The sequence below is a fragment of the Protopterus annectens genome, chromosome 8.part0 (assembly GCF_019279795.1).
Source record: "Protopterus annectens isolate FY-2018-M chromosome 8.part0, PAN1.0, whole genome shotgun sequence".
NCBI lineage: Eukaryota > Metazoa > Chordata > Ceratodontiformes > Protopteridae > Protopterus > Protopterus annectens.
In genome coordinates, this window is record NC_056741.1 from 1,959,337,851 (window position 1) to 1,959,355,084 (window position 17,234).

Here is a 17,234-nt window from a genome sequence, read left to right on the forward strand (position 1 = left end):
CAGCGGGGTACTTAGCTTTAGTTGAAGACTTCGATTCTGAAACTCGAAAATGAAAATTTCAGGAGTCGGCCGACCAGCACTTGCGAACTGCTTCTGCTTCGGGCACCGCATGGCAAGAAAGACTGATGTAATGGCGTTGGCTGCATGTTTTATACCCCTGACGACCTGACATCATGGAAGAAGGGACAGCAACCGAAGCAGGACCCAAGACTTTGTTAATCAGGCCGACTGTGAGCTACTGCAAGCAGATAACCCAAAAGTGATGACTGCAGCAGTGAAACACGAAGAACATCCAGGCACTTCTTGAAACTATAACAAGAAGTTATGTACTCTCCATAACGTTCGATGTTATGTAGCCCATCTCGCCTCACATTCTTACCTGTGGGTTCGGAGCCGAATATACTCAGCCAACTTTTCTAGCTCGAAGTCTTTCATTGGCTGGGCTAAGCTGGTATCCCATGGTGCACTGCTCCACATCCCCAGATCTAGTTTGCTGCATTAGTCATTCATACCTCATGCATACACAACATCCAGATAAAAAGAATATGCTTAAGTAAAGGGAACCCTGTAAAAAACAACCTAACCTCTAGATCCTCCAGGAAGGGGGAAAGGTGGAAGGGTAAGTAAGAATGTGAGGTGAGATGGACTACATACATCGAACGTTATGGTGAGTACACAACTTCTTGATGTTATGTAGTCTTATCTTGCCTACATTCTTACCTGTGGGACAGCGTCCCTAGCACCTACATCCTGGGTGGCTCATAGGAAGATACTCCGGAGTACTGTGGAGCCAAAGGACGACCTGCCCCTGGAAACCATGTCCAATTTGTAATGAGAAACAAATGTGTGAGGGGAAGCCCAAGTAGCTGCAGCACATATATCATCCATTGACAATCTGGCTTGATAAGCTGTGGATGTAGAAACAGCCCGAGTAGAATGAGCCTTGACCGGAAATGGCAGATCTTTTCCTCCTGCGTGGTAGATGAAAGAGCTGCAACTATCCATCTGGAAATGGTGAGTTTGGAGACCGGGGACCCAATTTTGTTTAGCGAAAAGGAGATAAATAATTGCTCAGATTTCCAGATATCTTCTATTCAGTGCAGATAGAAACGTAACTGTCTGTGTACATCCAGTTGATGAAATTTAAATTCTGCCTTGTTTGAAAAATGAGGAAAGAATACAGGCAACTCAATGGATTGATTAAGATTAGACACAGAAGACACTTTGGGAAGGAAAGAAGGGTTCGGTCCAAGAGAAACTCTGTCCTTATGGAAGATTAAGTAAGGAGGTTTGATGGAAATGGCCTGAATTTCTGAAACTTGCCTTGCTGAAGTAATTGCTATTAAGAAGGCTGTTTTTCAGGTCAAGAATTTCAATTCACAGGTAGCTGCAGGCTCGAAAGGTGGTGAAGTGAGGGCTTGTAGAACAAAATTGAGATCCCAGGGCATGATAGGTTCGGAGGACGGAGTAACAGAGCACCCTTCAGGAAAGCCTTGCAGAGTCCATGAGCCACGAGACTAGGCTCATTAGCCACATGAAAATTAAAGATCGCTGCCAATTGAACTTTGATGGTAGCTGATGCAGAACCCTGATGGAAAAGCATAGACGACAAACTCCAAGACTGAGGCAATTGGAGCTGTGTAAGGATCAATTCCTTGGTTATGCGCCCAAATACAAAACCTCTTCCATTTGCTAGAATAAATCCTCCTAGTAGATGGTTTATGAGAAGAGGATAAGATGTGAACCACTGCCAGTGAAAAATTATGAAGCCTAACTAACGATGGAAGTGGAGCAGCCAAGGCTGTCAACCAGAGGGTTATCAGAGAGGGGTGGAACTGTCCCGACATGTGTGTCAGTAAATCTGGTTGAGGTTCCAGAATCCAAGCAGTGTCCACAATGTATGGTTGAAGAAAGGGGAACCAGACTTGAAGAGGCCAGTGTGGAGCAATCAGAATCATTCTGCTTCCCAAGGATTGCACTTTCTGAATCACCTTTGATAGCAAGGGAAACGGAGGGAACGCATAAAGCAGACCGGATAGCCCTGTGGGGGGATCAGCGTGAAGTAGCTGCTGCATTTGGCATTGAGGGGGCTGGCAAAAAGGTTGCAGCAAGACTGACCCCATCTGCTGAAGATTCATTCTGCAACTAGACGATTCAGGGACCACTCGTAAGGCATCATAATTGCTCTGCTTAGCCTGTCCTCAATAACGTTGGACTTCCCCAGAATGTGCATTGCCACCAAAAACCTTTGGGAAGTTACTGCCCACTGCCACACTCGCATGGCCTCTCTGCACAGGGGGTAAGACCTGGTTCCCCCTTGCTTGTTTAGATACCACACTACTGACATGTTGTCCGAGTGTATTGCAATCGTCCCTAGAGGTAGAAAGCTCTGAAGTGCCTGCAACGCAAGTAGCACTGCTCTCATCTCTAGGACGTTGATGTGCAGATGTATCTCGTGATCTTACCACGTGCCTTGGACTGTCCTGCCAAGATAATGCACCCCCACCCCATCTGGGAGGCGTCCGTGGTCACTGTGGCAACCGGGATGGGTGGAACGAAGGGCCTTCCCCCGTTCAAATTGTTGGTGCAAAGCCACCAAGTAAGATCTTGTTTGCACCTGTCCGTGGGCAAAATGGGGTGGGACAGAGGATATTTTTGGAGAGACCATTGAACAAAGAGAAGCCACTGAAGAAGTCTCATGTGCAATCTCGCTAGAGGGACCAACATAATCATTGCTGCCATGGTCCGCAGGAGTTGGAGAATCCATCTTGCCTTTGCTTTCCTCAGGGGCATCAGGATGTGTATCTGTTGTTGTAAGACTCTGATCCTCTCCTGCACTAAAAATGCTTGCATTTGAATGGTGTCTAACTCTGCGCCTATAAAGGTGACACGCTGCAAGGGCAACAAAGCAGATTTTCCCCCAATTTAGTGTTATGCCCAACTGTTGACATAAGGCGATGGTAGCGTCCCTGGTTTGGACCAGTTGATACCTGGTGGGGGCGGTAAGGAGCCAGTCCTCCAGATACAGAAATACCTGGAATCCCTGACGTCTCAAGTGAGCAGTCACCACCGCCATACATTTGGTGAACACCTTGGGGGCTGTGGTGAGACCAAAGGGCAGGGCTCAAAACTGGAAATGACTGGCTCCCAGACGGAAGTGTAGATGACTCCTGGATGCCCTGTCCATTTTGATATGGTAGTCAGCATCCTTGAGGTCGATGGAGCACATCCATATCTCCTCTCCCAACAATGGGAGAATCGACTGTAGTGTGACCATACGGAACTTGGACTTTTGTACATAGTTGTTCAGTTGACTGAGATCTAATATGGGTCTCAGGTTCCCTGTTCTTTTCGGCACCAAAAAGAATTCCGATTTGGTCTAAGGGGACACGCTGGATGGCTCCTTTTTCTAGCAGCTTTGAAACCTCTGAGGTTGCTTGATCCCTTTGACTGGGTGGAACGTCTGGGATTCGTCTGATTGAAGGGGGGTCTGATATGAACGGGATGAGATAACCTCCGGAAATTATTTGTAATACCCATTGGTCCTTGGTGATGCTTTCCCAGACTTCCGGATATAACGAAAGTCGACCCCTGACTGGCTCCGGATAAGCACAGTCGGGCACTCCCTCAGGAACGAGAGTAGGGGGAGCCGCAAAAGGAATCGCAGTCTCCTGAATTTTGGGGCCACCTCTGCCCCTAGGGTGTCATCTCCCTGAATAACCTCCCCCTCCTCTGCCTCTGGAGGGGGACTCACCATGTGCGGTAGGAAAAAACCTCTGTGATTTCTTGAACCACATCTTCCCACCTCGCTGGGTCTTGGGGTAAGGCCTAGAAGGAAGGGAAAAATGGACCCCTACGGCAGACAGGGTCTTTCCCTCTTGCTCGCACCTGGTGGGGGTGTCTTTTACTTTGGTTCCAAACAAGGAGGAACCATCGAAAGAGGCGTCTGTGAAGGAAGACTTGAAGGCCTCCGCGAAGTGCCACAGACGCAGCCAGGCTTGCTTTCTAAGGGCGACCCCTGAGCTTGCTGCCCTACTCGCTCCCTCAGCTGCATACAAAATGAGCCACATGGAGGAGTTGACAATGGAATTGAGGGTAGACACCTGGGCGTTAACTGTCTGAGCCACCGCCTCAGGGACGCTACCCGCAAGAGTATCTCCTAGTTCCTTGAGGAGATCTCTCTGGAGCAGAGTGAAATGAGACAGATAGTTCAGCGACCGTAAGGTAAAGGTTGCTGATGAAAGGGTACGCTTCCCGTACCGGTCCATAGTCCTAGACTCCTTGTTAGGAGGATGGACTGAGGAAGAGGTCTCTGCTACCTCCTTCTGAGTGGCCGCCGCCACTACCGTGGCATCTACAGGGACTCCTTTAGACAGAAAAACTCCTTACCCTGGGGAAGAGAGAGAAACTTGTTGGGACACCTGGGTATGGGGGCTCCACAGAATCAGGGTTTTCCCACACCCTTCAACAGATCAAACCTAGGAGCTCGAAGGGTAGGAACACCCAGGAGGTGGAAGGCTAAGCACCGAAGGCCTTAAGGAATACAGACTCCTCCTTGGAAGGGGCTTTGGACAGTCAGTCATCTCTTTGCTTCAGTATCTCCAGGATATCAGAGAAGGAAACATCATCAGAGGATGACTTGGGGGACCCCTCCGATTCCTAGGCTCTGGTGCTCTGCTCTCCATGGATATGTGGTGATCAGAGGCTCTCACCGGAGTGGTGGAGGACAGAGTGACTGATCCGCCTGATGTAGCTGACGATCTGGCCAGCGCAGTCCGCATGGCCTCAAAGGCCAGCCCCCCTGAATCCGAGGACCGACCAGCCTCCGAGACTATGACAGGAGTCGGGATACCCCGAGCCGAGGCACCGAGAGGGATACTCAGAACCGAAATATGTCCCGATATGTCCCCCTCGGGCCTGACCGAAGAATCCCGAGTCCTGAACCCCAAGGATGGAGCCAACAGGGTCGGAGCTGATGTCGGTACCGATGGAGCCGGAGGGGCCATCGGAACCGGCCTAGAAACATCACACAGCATGGAACACTCTGACTCCGAAGACAGAGATGCGCTCGGAGGAATGATTGAAGACGGGGTTGGGACGGGCTCCAGAGCCGACTGGGCTGGAGCCGAAAACAATTTAGCCAAAACTGGCGACTGGAGGAGCCTCTGGACCACCCTATCAACATCCATATCCGAAAGGGTCCTGAAGGATTTGGAGAAGAGGGAGAGAGATCGTGATCTCCTCTCAGGAGAGACTTGTCTGAGACTGGGCGACTGGCTCCGAAGAGGTTCCAAAATAATTGGAGCCGACGCCGGTTCCATCAACACTGACACCTCCTGCGGCCCAGAGGACAGGCTCCGATGAAGCTGACTGAGCCGGAGATCTTTTATTAGACTTGGATGACTTAGATTTACCACTGGGAGAAGAATCAAAATCCTCTTCGAAAGAGGGTTTCAACAGTCCCTTTAATATCAGCTTATTGTTTCTCTCCTGGAGCACTCTGGGACTGAAAGCATGACATAAACTGCAGGACTCCTGCAGATGAATGGCTCCCAGCAATAGACACAAACAGAATGTCCATTGGTGATGGACATTTTGTACCCGCATTTAGAGCACTTTTTGAAACCCGAAGGTTTGTGCTCTTTGGACTACTTGGACATTCTTCACAACAAACAGCACAACTTAACCTAGAAAAAACTGACAAGAAGTTCACAGACACCCAACAGCACAAAAACGCGGGAAACCAGATATACGAAACAGTAGACACACACTGGGCACACACTGAGACCAACGATATCAGAAACCTCTAACTTAAAATGGTTAATGACCATGGGGAGAACCAAACCTCTAATTTAATCGTTTAGGCAGACGGACAAAAGGACTAGGTCCTCTAACTAAAACCCCTAACTAAACTAGCCTGAGGGAACAGTTAGTGGGATACTCACACAAAAACCAACACACTAGCCACTTTAAATGACACAAAGACAATAGCTATGAAAATAGCTTTTTGTTTATGACAAGAAATCTTTCTCAATACAAGAAAAAAGGTACTTAGCCACAGCCAAAGCGAGACCACGTCCGAGCTACACGAGCGGCAAACGACATCTGGGATGTGGAGCAGTGCACCATGGGATACCTACTTAGCCCAGCCAATGAAAGACTTTGAGCTAGAAAAGTTGGCCGAGTCCCACGAGTAAGAATATAGGCGAGATAGGACTACATAACATCTGTTATTCCATTCCCTACCCCAAATTTGGATTATGTTCCATTTACCTACCACTCTCTCTCAGAACAAGCTAAAGGTCCTACTATTCTATCTTAGCATATACCTGAATTTATCAGATCCTGATTTTAGTGCCTTTTTATTCTCAAGCAATAAACACATTTTTTATCCTGGGCTTTATATACCTTTGTCATTCCCCTGTATACCTTTATGAAATCTGATTACACTTTTCTGCTTTTCAGAATGGCACAGTCCAATCATACCATCAGTTTTTCTAGTAAAAAAAAAACTCTCTGGAGCTATGGAAATTACTGGATCTTCCTCTTGCACAATAACCAAAGAGGGCAACCAGAATTCAGCTTAGTTAAGTTCATTAAAAGAGTGAAGCATAAACCAGATGTATCCAATGTAAAAAAACAACATACAATATTTTTTTAATAATCTAACACTGGACAAGTACAAGACTTTAAGGCTGATTACAATGAGTAGTGTTGACTCCACACTAATGCTGAGATCACTGAATCCCCATGCTCTTCTTATCACTTTATTATTGATGATATATAGGACAGAGGTGTGAGTTTTCCAAAGCTCAGGTGTTTGCTTTTATTTATTTACTTAATACTTACTAAGTTTAATCTACTCAGTAAGTTTAAATATGACTGTAGTTCATCCAGATCATGGATACCTATTAATGACATTTTTCATTACATTTCCCTCTTCATGCTTACTCACCATTCACTTGACCTTAGGTCTCCTCATTCCCCAGTAGGGCAAGAACTGATAAAAGAGACTATCATTTAGGCAGCCATGAAAGGCACTCATTACTTTATCCACAACCAATACTGCTCTGTACACAATTCTGTTAATATTGCAATGTACAGCTTCAGTGCCACACACTGACTGGTATGCCCATGTGCATGCCATAACCTGTACTACTACTGTTGGTGCACTTGACCTCTGCTCCTGATGCAGTCCAGTAGAACAGCTGGTAGATCTGCCTCCCTTGCCCCAAGATGGATAAGTTAACAATGGCTGTACATTCCAGTCTCCTCTTGTCACTTATTTCTATGCCTGGGTCACACCATAATCTTGGGTTATTTGGAACACTGTTATGGTTATGTCCTTCTATGCAATAAAACTGACAGTCACCTGTAATGATTCCACCCAAATCACCATGGACATCATGAGAAGTGCACTCACTGACAGGTAGACCATAAATGTATAAATAGAACAAATGAGGGCTAGTAGATCCACTGAGTACTGGAGTCATTTCTCAAATTGTTATAGTCAAGACAACAATCTCTGCTATCCAACCAGTTACTATCCATCCTATCTGCTGTGCAAGTAGAGTCAAACTGCCAGATAAATCATTGCAAATAACACACTGTTGTAGGCTTTGGTCATTTCCCAAATCAACATTGTTGTAAAACATATGATTACAAGTAACATGATATTTTAGGGTCCTCTCATCCTTGTTTATAACCTGAGGGCATACTGTAGTTACTTCTGAAATAAGTGATATATTTAAAAAAAAAATAAGAGGGGACGAAGTATTAAGTAATTTTTCTCCATCATTCTCCCTCTGATGCATAAGAAAAGTACATGAAGTGGTCAGTGTTTAAAAAGCATAATATACTTCTTGCATGAATTTTTGATTTTCTTTCCTTGAAATACTGAAAAAAGAAGTTGTGTCTTACCATAACGTTCCATCTGTGTTGTCGATTTTCACATATCCTTGACAGTGGGTTCAGTTCCGAACCCTTGGAACTGACTCGTCTGTTTTTCCAGCTCATGCACACCAAAAAACTCTCGAGCTCAATTCTACCCACAATGCGCCTCACTAAAATACCCCAGATCGAGTTTGCATAAGCTAGTGACAGACAAGCACCACCATAAAAGGAGAAAGGAAGAGAGAAACCTTATCTGAATCCAGAGTAGAAGACCTATGATGCAGAGGGGTCCAATCCACCTATGGAAACCTTATAGGGGGAAGGAAGGGGGGTATGTTAAGGATAAGTGAAGACTGACAACACAGATGGAGCATTATGTTAAGATAACTTCTTTATCTGATGTTGTCAATCTTTACACAGTCCTTGACAGTGGGACAGAATCCCCAGAAACCTAAATCTTGGGAGGTCTCATGGAAGAATATTCCTGCAGACCATCGAGCTGAAGGATCCTCTAGAGACCATATCCAGTTTGTAATGAGTAACAAAGGTATGTGGAGAAGCCCAAGTAGCTGCTGCGCGAATGTCATCTAGGGAAACTTTGGAATGAAACAATAGATGTGGCTACTGCTCTGGTGGAGTGTACCTTTACTGGCCTTTGTAGTGCTAAATTGATTTTGTTACAAAGATAATACAGTCCTTGATCCATTTTGTTGGGGTAATTTTGGACACAGGTTTCCCTTTTGCCACTGAAGAAAAGGAAATAAAGTGATCTGATCTTCTGAACTCTTTTGTCCTGTGTAAATAGAAGCAGAGGTGTCTATGAACATCTACTAAATGGAGATAATATTCATCTTTGTTAGTACAACTGGGAAAGAAAACTGGAAGTTGAATAGTCTGGTTAAGGCTGGATTCTGAAACCACCTTGGGCAGAAAGGAAGGATTAGTTCTCAGAGAGACACTACTTTTATGAAAAGTTATATAAGGAGGTTTACATGATAAAGCTTGAATCTCTGAGATTCTCCTGGCTGAAGTGATGGCCACCAGGAACAATGTTTTTCGAGAGGTAATTTGACCACTTGTTTGAAGGTTCAAAAGGGGGATAAACTACTGATTGGAGGACTAAATTTAGGTCCCAAGGAGCTGAAGGTTCTTTATATGGGGGTCTGAGAATCATAGAACCTTAAAAAAAGGCTTTGCAGAGTTTATGGGACATGAAAGATGAGCCACTGATACCGAAATGAAAACTGGAGATCCCAGCTAGACGTACTCGAATGGTAGATGCTGAAGCTCCTACTTCAAAAAGCATTGACAAGAATCTAGAACTTTATCAAGTTGCACTAAACATGGATCAGTATTAAATTTAGACATCCACAGATAGAATTTGTGCCATTTGCTGAGGTACAACTTTTTTGTGGAGGGTTTGTGACTAGCCAAAATGATTCACTGAGTTGAGGAACTAAGAGATGAATGTCTGACGATTATGGGAATTGGAGAAGCCATGTGGTGAGCTTGAGGTTTTGCAGATTCGGGTGAACCATTCAATCCAGATGGGACAACAGGTCTGGAGTCGGATCCAGACTTAAGGGTTTCTGAACTAGGTGGTGAGGCCAAAGAAAGGGAAAACAGCTTTGCAGAACGGGGCAATGAGAATTATCTTGTTCTTTGACCTGATGACTTTCTTCAGAAATTGGAATATAAGAGGGATCAGGGGGGATGCATAGAGTAAACCGGGGAGCCAATCGTGAAGAAGAGCATCTCACGGTGACTCCCCCGGAGGGGGGGATCAGGGCAAAGTAGCAACTTTGTGTTCTGAGGGGAGGCAAATAGGTAGCAGCAAGGCTGACCCCATTGACAGAATATCTTTTCCGCCACAGATGGATTGAGACCACTCATGAGGCATTAGAATATTCCTGCTCAATTTGAACGCAGACATGTTGGAGCTGCCCGGTATATGTGTTGCAATGAGAAAACAGTCGGATGAAATCACCCATTGCCAAACTCCGAGAGCTTCCCAACAGAAGGGGTAGGATCTTGTTCCCCCTTGCTTGTTGATATACCAGACTACCGTCATGTTCTCTGTTTGAACTGCAATTGTCTCTGAGGGGAAGGTTGGGTGGAATGCTTGCAATGTTAACAGCACTTCCCTCATCTCTAGAATGTTGATATGCAGATTGGCCTCTAGATGAGACCAAGTGCCTTGGACTGTCTTGTCCCAGATAATGCACCCCCACCCTATCCGGGAAGCATCAGTGGTCACTATGGGTTGATGTTGAGGAGGAATAAAGGGACGGCCCATCAGAATTTCACTGGAGAGTAGCCACCATTGAAGATCCTGTTTGCAGTGATTGGTAACTGTGATTACATGAGACATTGGATGGTGTAACATCGATCATTGAGATGCTAGAAGCCACAGAAGGATTCTCATGTGATATCTTGCCAGTGGAACTACAGTGATCAAAGCTGGCATAGATCCTAGAGCTTGTAGAAGAATTCTTGCTTGTACTTTGTTGTGAACAATTTGTCTGACTTGACATTTTATTCTTTGAAGTCTTTCTATGGGTAGGAATGTGATGCTCGTGACTGCATTTATGTTTTCTCTGATTAACTCTATCTGCTGACAGGGCTTCAACTTGAATTTTTTGTAATTTATAGCAATGCCTAAGTTGGACAAGAACTGCAGAGTATCGCCTTGAGCCTCTTTGAGGAGATGCCTGGTTGGAGCAGTGAGGAGCCAGTCGTCTAGATATGGAAACACCCAGAATCGCGACTGCATTTATGTTTTCTCCGATTAACTCTATCTGCTGGCAGGGCTTCAACTTGAATTTTTTGTAATTTATAGCAATGCCTAAGTTGGAAAAGAACTGCAGAGTATAGCCTTGAGCCTCTTTGAGGAGATGCTTGGTGGGAGCAGTGAGGAGCCAGTCGTCTAGATATGGAAACACCCAGAATCCTTGCAGTCTGAGATGAGCTGCAACCACTGCCATGCATTTGGTGAATACTCTGGGGGCTGTGGTGAGACCAAAGGACAGTGCTCTGAACTGATAATGACTAGCTCCCAGCTGGAACCGCAGACATTTCTGGACTGTTTGTCCATCTTGATGTGGTAATATGTGTCCTGAAGTTCTACAGAGCACATCCGATCATCTTTTCCCAAAAAGGGAAGAATTGACTGAACCGAGACCATTCAAAATTTGATCTGTTGAACAGATCTGTTCAACCTGTTGAGATCCAAGATTGGCCTCCAGTCCCCTGTTGTCTTTGGCACTATAAAGAATCTTAAGTAAATTCCAGATCCTATTTGGTTTTGTGGGACTGTTTGGATGACTCTTTTGTCGAGCAGTCTTTGAATTTCTAGGACCACTGCCTCCCTTTGACTGGGTGGGACATCCGGGAGTTTGGCTGCAGCCTTTGTTTGGACTAGAAAGGGGACATTGTAACCTCTGGTTATAATCCTGTGCACCCAAAGGTCGATCTTTTGCCAGGCAAGTTGGTGCAGGGATAATCGCCCCCCGACTACCTGCAGTAGACGGCAACTGGGCTTCCTTTCCGGAATACTGATAGGAACTCCCAGAGAAAGACTCTCTGGAACCCTGATTTTGTGGGCCACCTCTGCCTCTTCCTCGTTGTCTTCCATTTTCACCTCCTCCTCTGCCCCAGGAGAAGTCATTACCACGTGAGTCCTGTAAAGGCCCTTTGGATTTTGTTAAACCATAGATTCCCACTCCATTGGTTCATAGAGTAAGGCCGCTGGGGAGTGGAAAAGTGTATGCCTACTGCAGAAAGAGTCTTTCCAGTTTTCCTCATATCTGGCTACAGTCTTTTTGACTTTGGGACCAAATAGGGCTGTTCCATCAAACAGAGCATTGATGGAAGAGGACTTAAATGGCTCTGTGAACTCACATAAGCGCATCCAGGCGTGTCTCCTGATGGCTACACCTGAACCCGCAGTTCTTGTCATCCCTTTGGCAGCATGTGTGATTAGCCTTATGGACTAGGTGGATATCAACTCTAGGGTTTCGAGCTGATTAGACACTTTGTCTCTAACTCCTTCAGCTACTGCTCCTGACAGGGTATCTGAAAGTTCTTTTATCAGATCCCTCTGCAATCTGGTGAAGTGTGCCTTGTAATTCATGGACCAAAGGGTGAAGGTCAATGAAGCGTGTACACACTTCCCATACCTATCCACAGTTCTAGACACTCTATTAGGGGCATGGCTAGAGGGACTTTCATCAGCAGGTTCCTTCTTAGTGGCTGCCACTTCCACCATGGCATCTACAGTAATCCCCTTAGCCCAGTGAGGCTGGTCCTTAGGTGCTGACAATATGTGGTCTGGTCTCTCAGGAATCGGCTTGATAGCATCAGGCAACTTTCATGCTCGCTGAGCAATAAGTTTAACAAGATCGTCAGCGGGTGGAGAAATCCAAGAGGTGGAGGGTTGAGCACGAAAGGCCTCAAGATATACTTATTTCTCTGAGGAAGGTCGGGAGGATGTCCAGTCATCCCTCTGTTTCAGGATCTCTAGGATGTTCCTGAAGGAAACACTGTCAGGAGGAGAATGGGGGAACCTTCCCCTTCATCAAAATCAATCATCATTCTGTGAATGACTCCTCAGGGGAGTCCAAGTGCTTCCTCTTGCACTTTCTCTTCACAGGAACCTTTTCGGTGGGGTGCTCCGGAGAGGCATTCAAAGAGGACATAACCACATTGGTTGGATCTTGAGCCTTCCGTGTCCTTTGTCCAAGAGAAGAGGTTGGTGGAAGTGCTGGTCAAGGGGAAAGACCAGATGTCAACAGGGTAGGCAACGACTGACTGCCCACAATGGACAATGCCCTCTCCATGCCCTGGAAGGCAAGTCCCCCATAGAGGGATGGGAGCCAGGAACTGAAAATGACTCCTTAGGAACCGTGGTCCCACTCCGTACCGAGGAAGCCCCCTCTGAGGCCAAAGCCAGGGATGAACTTATGAAAGCAGAGGCACCAAGGGGCATGGACTGCTCTGAAACCACTGAAGACATAGCCATTCCCCTGAAACCTGCAATGAAGCTACGGCCCCAGGAGGTCTCTGGGTCCGACGCACCCAAAGTGAACTGTCGACACCATAAACTCCGAAGTCTCAATGGGAGTTGGAGGAAGAAGAAAAGTCTGGGTGTACGTGGACAAGGTTCCTGCAGCTGTGATGCTAGGAACTGAAGCTGATGTCAATCCCCTTGCGGCAAGGAGCTGGTCCACCAACCTCATAATATCTGACTCCGAAAGGAGTCCAAGGAAATGGAGGGAGACCTGGGAGGATGCCTCTCCAAGAAAGGGCTTGGAGGGCAATCTGCAAAGGGATCTACCAAAGGGGAATATCGAATACTTGGTAAGGTGGTAGGTGGTAATCTCTTTGGTTCCTTAGGTTTGGGTGTTGAGATAGAGACTGGTGAAGAGGATAGTGCTGAGGAACTCAGTGTAGAAGCCAACACTGACGGTGCTGAAGGAAGTGAAGACTGAGTTTTCTGTTTCAAAGGAACTATCGGTACTGGAGATAACTTAGCAGTTTTTGAAGGAGGTTCCGAGGATACAGACGGTTTTTAATTTCTCCCTCTGACTGGAGGAGGAGGAAGAAAATAGTGAAGAAGCCTCTGCTCTGGACCTGTCAAAGATTTTTCAAACTTCAATTTTAACAAACATTTCAAAATAAATTAGTTTTTTTGATCAACAATTGCCCCATGGCTAAAACCATGACATATGGCACAGTCCTCTTATAAATGTACAGGTCTGAGACAGTATACGCACAAATTATAACTGTCCGAATTGGGCAACTTCCTATCACACTTAAGGCACCTCTTAAAACCCGAATTGCCTTTAGCTAACCTGTCTGCCATTACGTGGGACAGGCATACACACACACACACGCACTGGAAAAGACTGAGGAAGGAAAACTATACAAATAGTAACTATCCTAGAAACTAAACATAAGTACATATATATATTTTTTTTTTGAGAAAAGGGGAAAGCAAAGTACCAACAATGGTACAGCAGAAATACCAGAAGGTAAGTAGAAAATGTACCAGCGATGGTACGTCAAGCTACCAAAAGGTAGAGAAAAGGGAAAGGAAAAGGAGGTTGTACTCTAATGGAAAGGAGCGGGAAGAAGAACTAAAACTACAGTAAGCAGAAGTATATATAAAAATTTAAGAATGATGAAACATACAAGAAAAAACTGCTTCACTTGAGAGCTTAAAGGAGACGTATCTAGCACTCTGAAGTGGCAAATGAGATCTGAGGCATTTTGGTGAGGAGCACTGTGGGTAGAGCTGAGCTCAAGAGTTTTTTTGGTGCGCGCGAGCTGGAAAAATGGCAGAGTCAGTTCCGAAGGTTTGGAACCAAACCCACTGTCAAGGACTATGTGAAGATAGATAACATCAGATCAAATATTAATGAATTAACCTGTGTTTGGAATACGGAAACTAGTAAGAATTAAACTAGACTATTATAATTGTTTTCTTTACTGTATATAGCAAATGTATGGAGTACTTGGAAGAACAAAATTATTAATGATTACATTTTGCCATGATCAAGTAGAAAACATTGGTGTGACTAGTGATTCTGTACGGCACAAAAATCTGGGCAGAGAAGGTAGAACAGCTAAAGAAGCCTGGGGTGATGGGGTTGAAGTACCTGAGAAGTGTAGTAGGATACACACTGTAGGACATATAAAGAAATGAGGACATCATAGCAGAAGCCAGACTAGCCTTAACTGCAAAAGGTCATCAGGAAGAAGAGATTACAGTGCTTTGGTCACGTGCTGGACAGCAACAGATATGACAAAAATGATTTGGGAGAGAAGATGACAGCAAGATGAAATGATGACACCAAGTCAAGAAATGTATGGATTATGTGACAGAGTACCTGCAACAACAAGGCATGACTGCTGAAGATGGTAGGAAGGTGGCTCTGGATCAAGACAGGTAATGACAGTTGACACAACACCCTGACTCTATGCAGAAATAAGAAGAATGGCTTGATGATTGGGTTATGCTTACTCATAAATGTAAAGCACTGTTTGTATACTGTACATTGTTTTGTTACATTATCACTTAACCCGGGCTGAGACAGAAAATGGCTATTGTTTGATCAGTGTTCTACCTCAGTACACAAATTTGAGTAAATAAATAACTAAAAGATGATGATGACAACAAGCAAGGCATTATCCCAGAGGGAAAAACTGTCTCCTTAAGAAAACTATGGATAAACCTGCAAAAACAGGACATATTTGAATATGCAGTAATTCTGTACAGATCTCTTACTTGCATTGAGATTTTTTTTAGTTGCTTACCTCACAGTTATGAATAATTCCACATACATACATAAACTTACAAAAATGCAATGTCTTTATTTTCTGTATCATATGAAAGATGACAAAGACAATTGACATCTTAAATTTAAATAAAAAATACAATAAAAAATATTTATACTGAGTTAGCTGATAGTAACAGACAACTAAGTTCATTTAAATTTGCATAAACATAATACAACTTCATATTCAGGTATGAAATACCATTGTTTCCAGTTTCAAATCTTTGGCACTCTAGATATGCAGCTTAAAAAATCTTGCATATGTTTTCCTCAGAACTATTTGCATATAGTGAAGAATCAATAGGATTTTTCTTGAATTTATTAATGGACTTTATTAAGACTTGCAAAACTTTACAGAAATAAATTAACTCCATTTATGTACAATGCATTTTCTTCTTTTCCAGTTATGTACTATATTTTAATCAACATATTCAGAAGGGTGGCTTTCATTTGTTACTGTGTGCATTTGTTTGACTGCTTCTGCGTGTGAATTTAAGTGATTGTGTGTGTGTGTGTGTGTGTGGGGGGGTGGGTTCTGGGTGCATTGCTGGCTGTTTGTGCTAGCTCACTTACAGTGAGGTAAGGAGTTTCTCCTTATTCAACACTGCTGTGCACTCTCATAGTTAATATTTAATTAGCAGGATGCAGCTTACCACATAGGTGGTAAAGGGGGACTTGTCCCCCTGTAAAAACACCTTTTGCCTTTTTGAGGTGTTTGACATTTCTGTCAAAACAATAGTAGAGCGTTCAATACAAAGAAACACTAAATTAGTGAAGTCAATGTTTCACTATAAACTCATTCAGAGTACAAACAATTTCCCTCTGAAACCACAGATATGTTTTGCGAAATGTTTTAAATATAATTATAATTGATATATTGGTTATGTTTTATCAAAATCATTTGAACAGATGATGTTTCTTTCATTTTTCTGGTTTCAGATATACTCTTCTGGCACATGAAGGCAAACAAGCAACTGTATTATCAATATGATGTCAGTTTTACAGTTGAGTATCTTTTCTTTGTCTTTGACACCTGAGTCATTCAGCACTCTCTCCATTGTCTCCCATTTGGAAGCATAGATCAGAATTCTTTGTATTTGATGGCCATAAAGCCGAATGTGAGGTTAATGAATGATATGACTTAGCCAGTCATATAAACAAAGAAGTTACAATCAATTCCACAAGTTTAAAAACAGATAAACATTACAAATGGAGAGAGTAGATAAATTTACAACTTGTTTTATGTTTGAAGCAATAGGTGGGGTGTATTTTGCTGTCATCAGCAAGTAATTTTCCAAGGCACAAAATAGTCACTGTGTTACTTGTCAAAATGTTTACCCGAAGCAGAACAGATGTACATATTCAATTTTCAACTTGTCAAAATATGTTTACTCCACAGGGAAGAACAAACATACATATTCTTATGTTCATGATTGTGGGTGACCTCTTCACAAATCTGTAACGTTACTTTCGAAGAGGCTGTAGTATGCCATTAGGAAAGGGAAACAACAGTACTGTAAATCCTCCATTCTGAGACCTGCTACCAGTGAAGCCCACCTAGCAGTATAGAAATCTCATAAAACATGAATCCCATAACCCCAGTACATGGTGACTGGTGAAACTTTCCACTATGCTACTCAGCCAACTGTTAGATTACAAAAGTGAGCAGTTGTGTATTTCAGTTCTCTGTCAGACATTTTCATTTGATGACTGGCGATGGTGATGGAGTGGGAAAAGTCATCTATAATTCAGTTTTCAAAACTCCTCTTCCAACTTACACAAATCAGTCAAAAAATTAATTCTGACAGGAAACAATGTGACCTATTTGCTGTTTAAAAAAATACTAATTTGTCTTGTTTGTATTTCACAGAAATTAGAAAGCCTTTACATTCTACAACTGCACCTTTTTTAATATCAGTACAATACTTTCCATTTATTACAGCATTGTTCTAACTTTCCTTATCAGATTTATTGATTTAGCATTGACTGCTTAGTCAAGGAGAC

At 43.9% G+C, this 17,234-nt stretch overlaps 1 protein-coding gene across 1 annotated transcript in view; it reads right to left on the minus strand.

Annotated features, from left to right (window-relative positions):
• Nucleotides 1-15,533: 15,533 nt before the first annotated feature.
• The window catches only part of LOC122809760 (histo-blood group ABO system transferase-like), a gene marked incomplete in the record, with an annotated part of 502,208 nt that continues 500,507 nt past the window's right edge, over nt 15,534-17,234 (minus strand). Inside the window, 1 exon segment of the mRNA XM_044081484.1 lies at nt 15,534-17,011.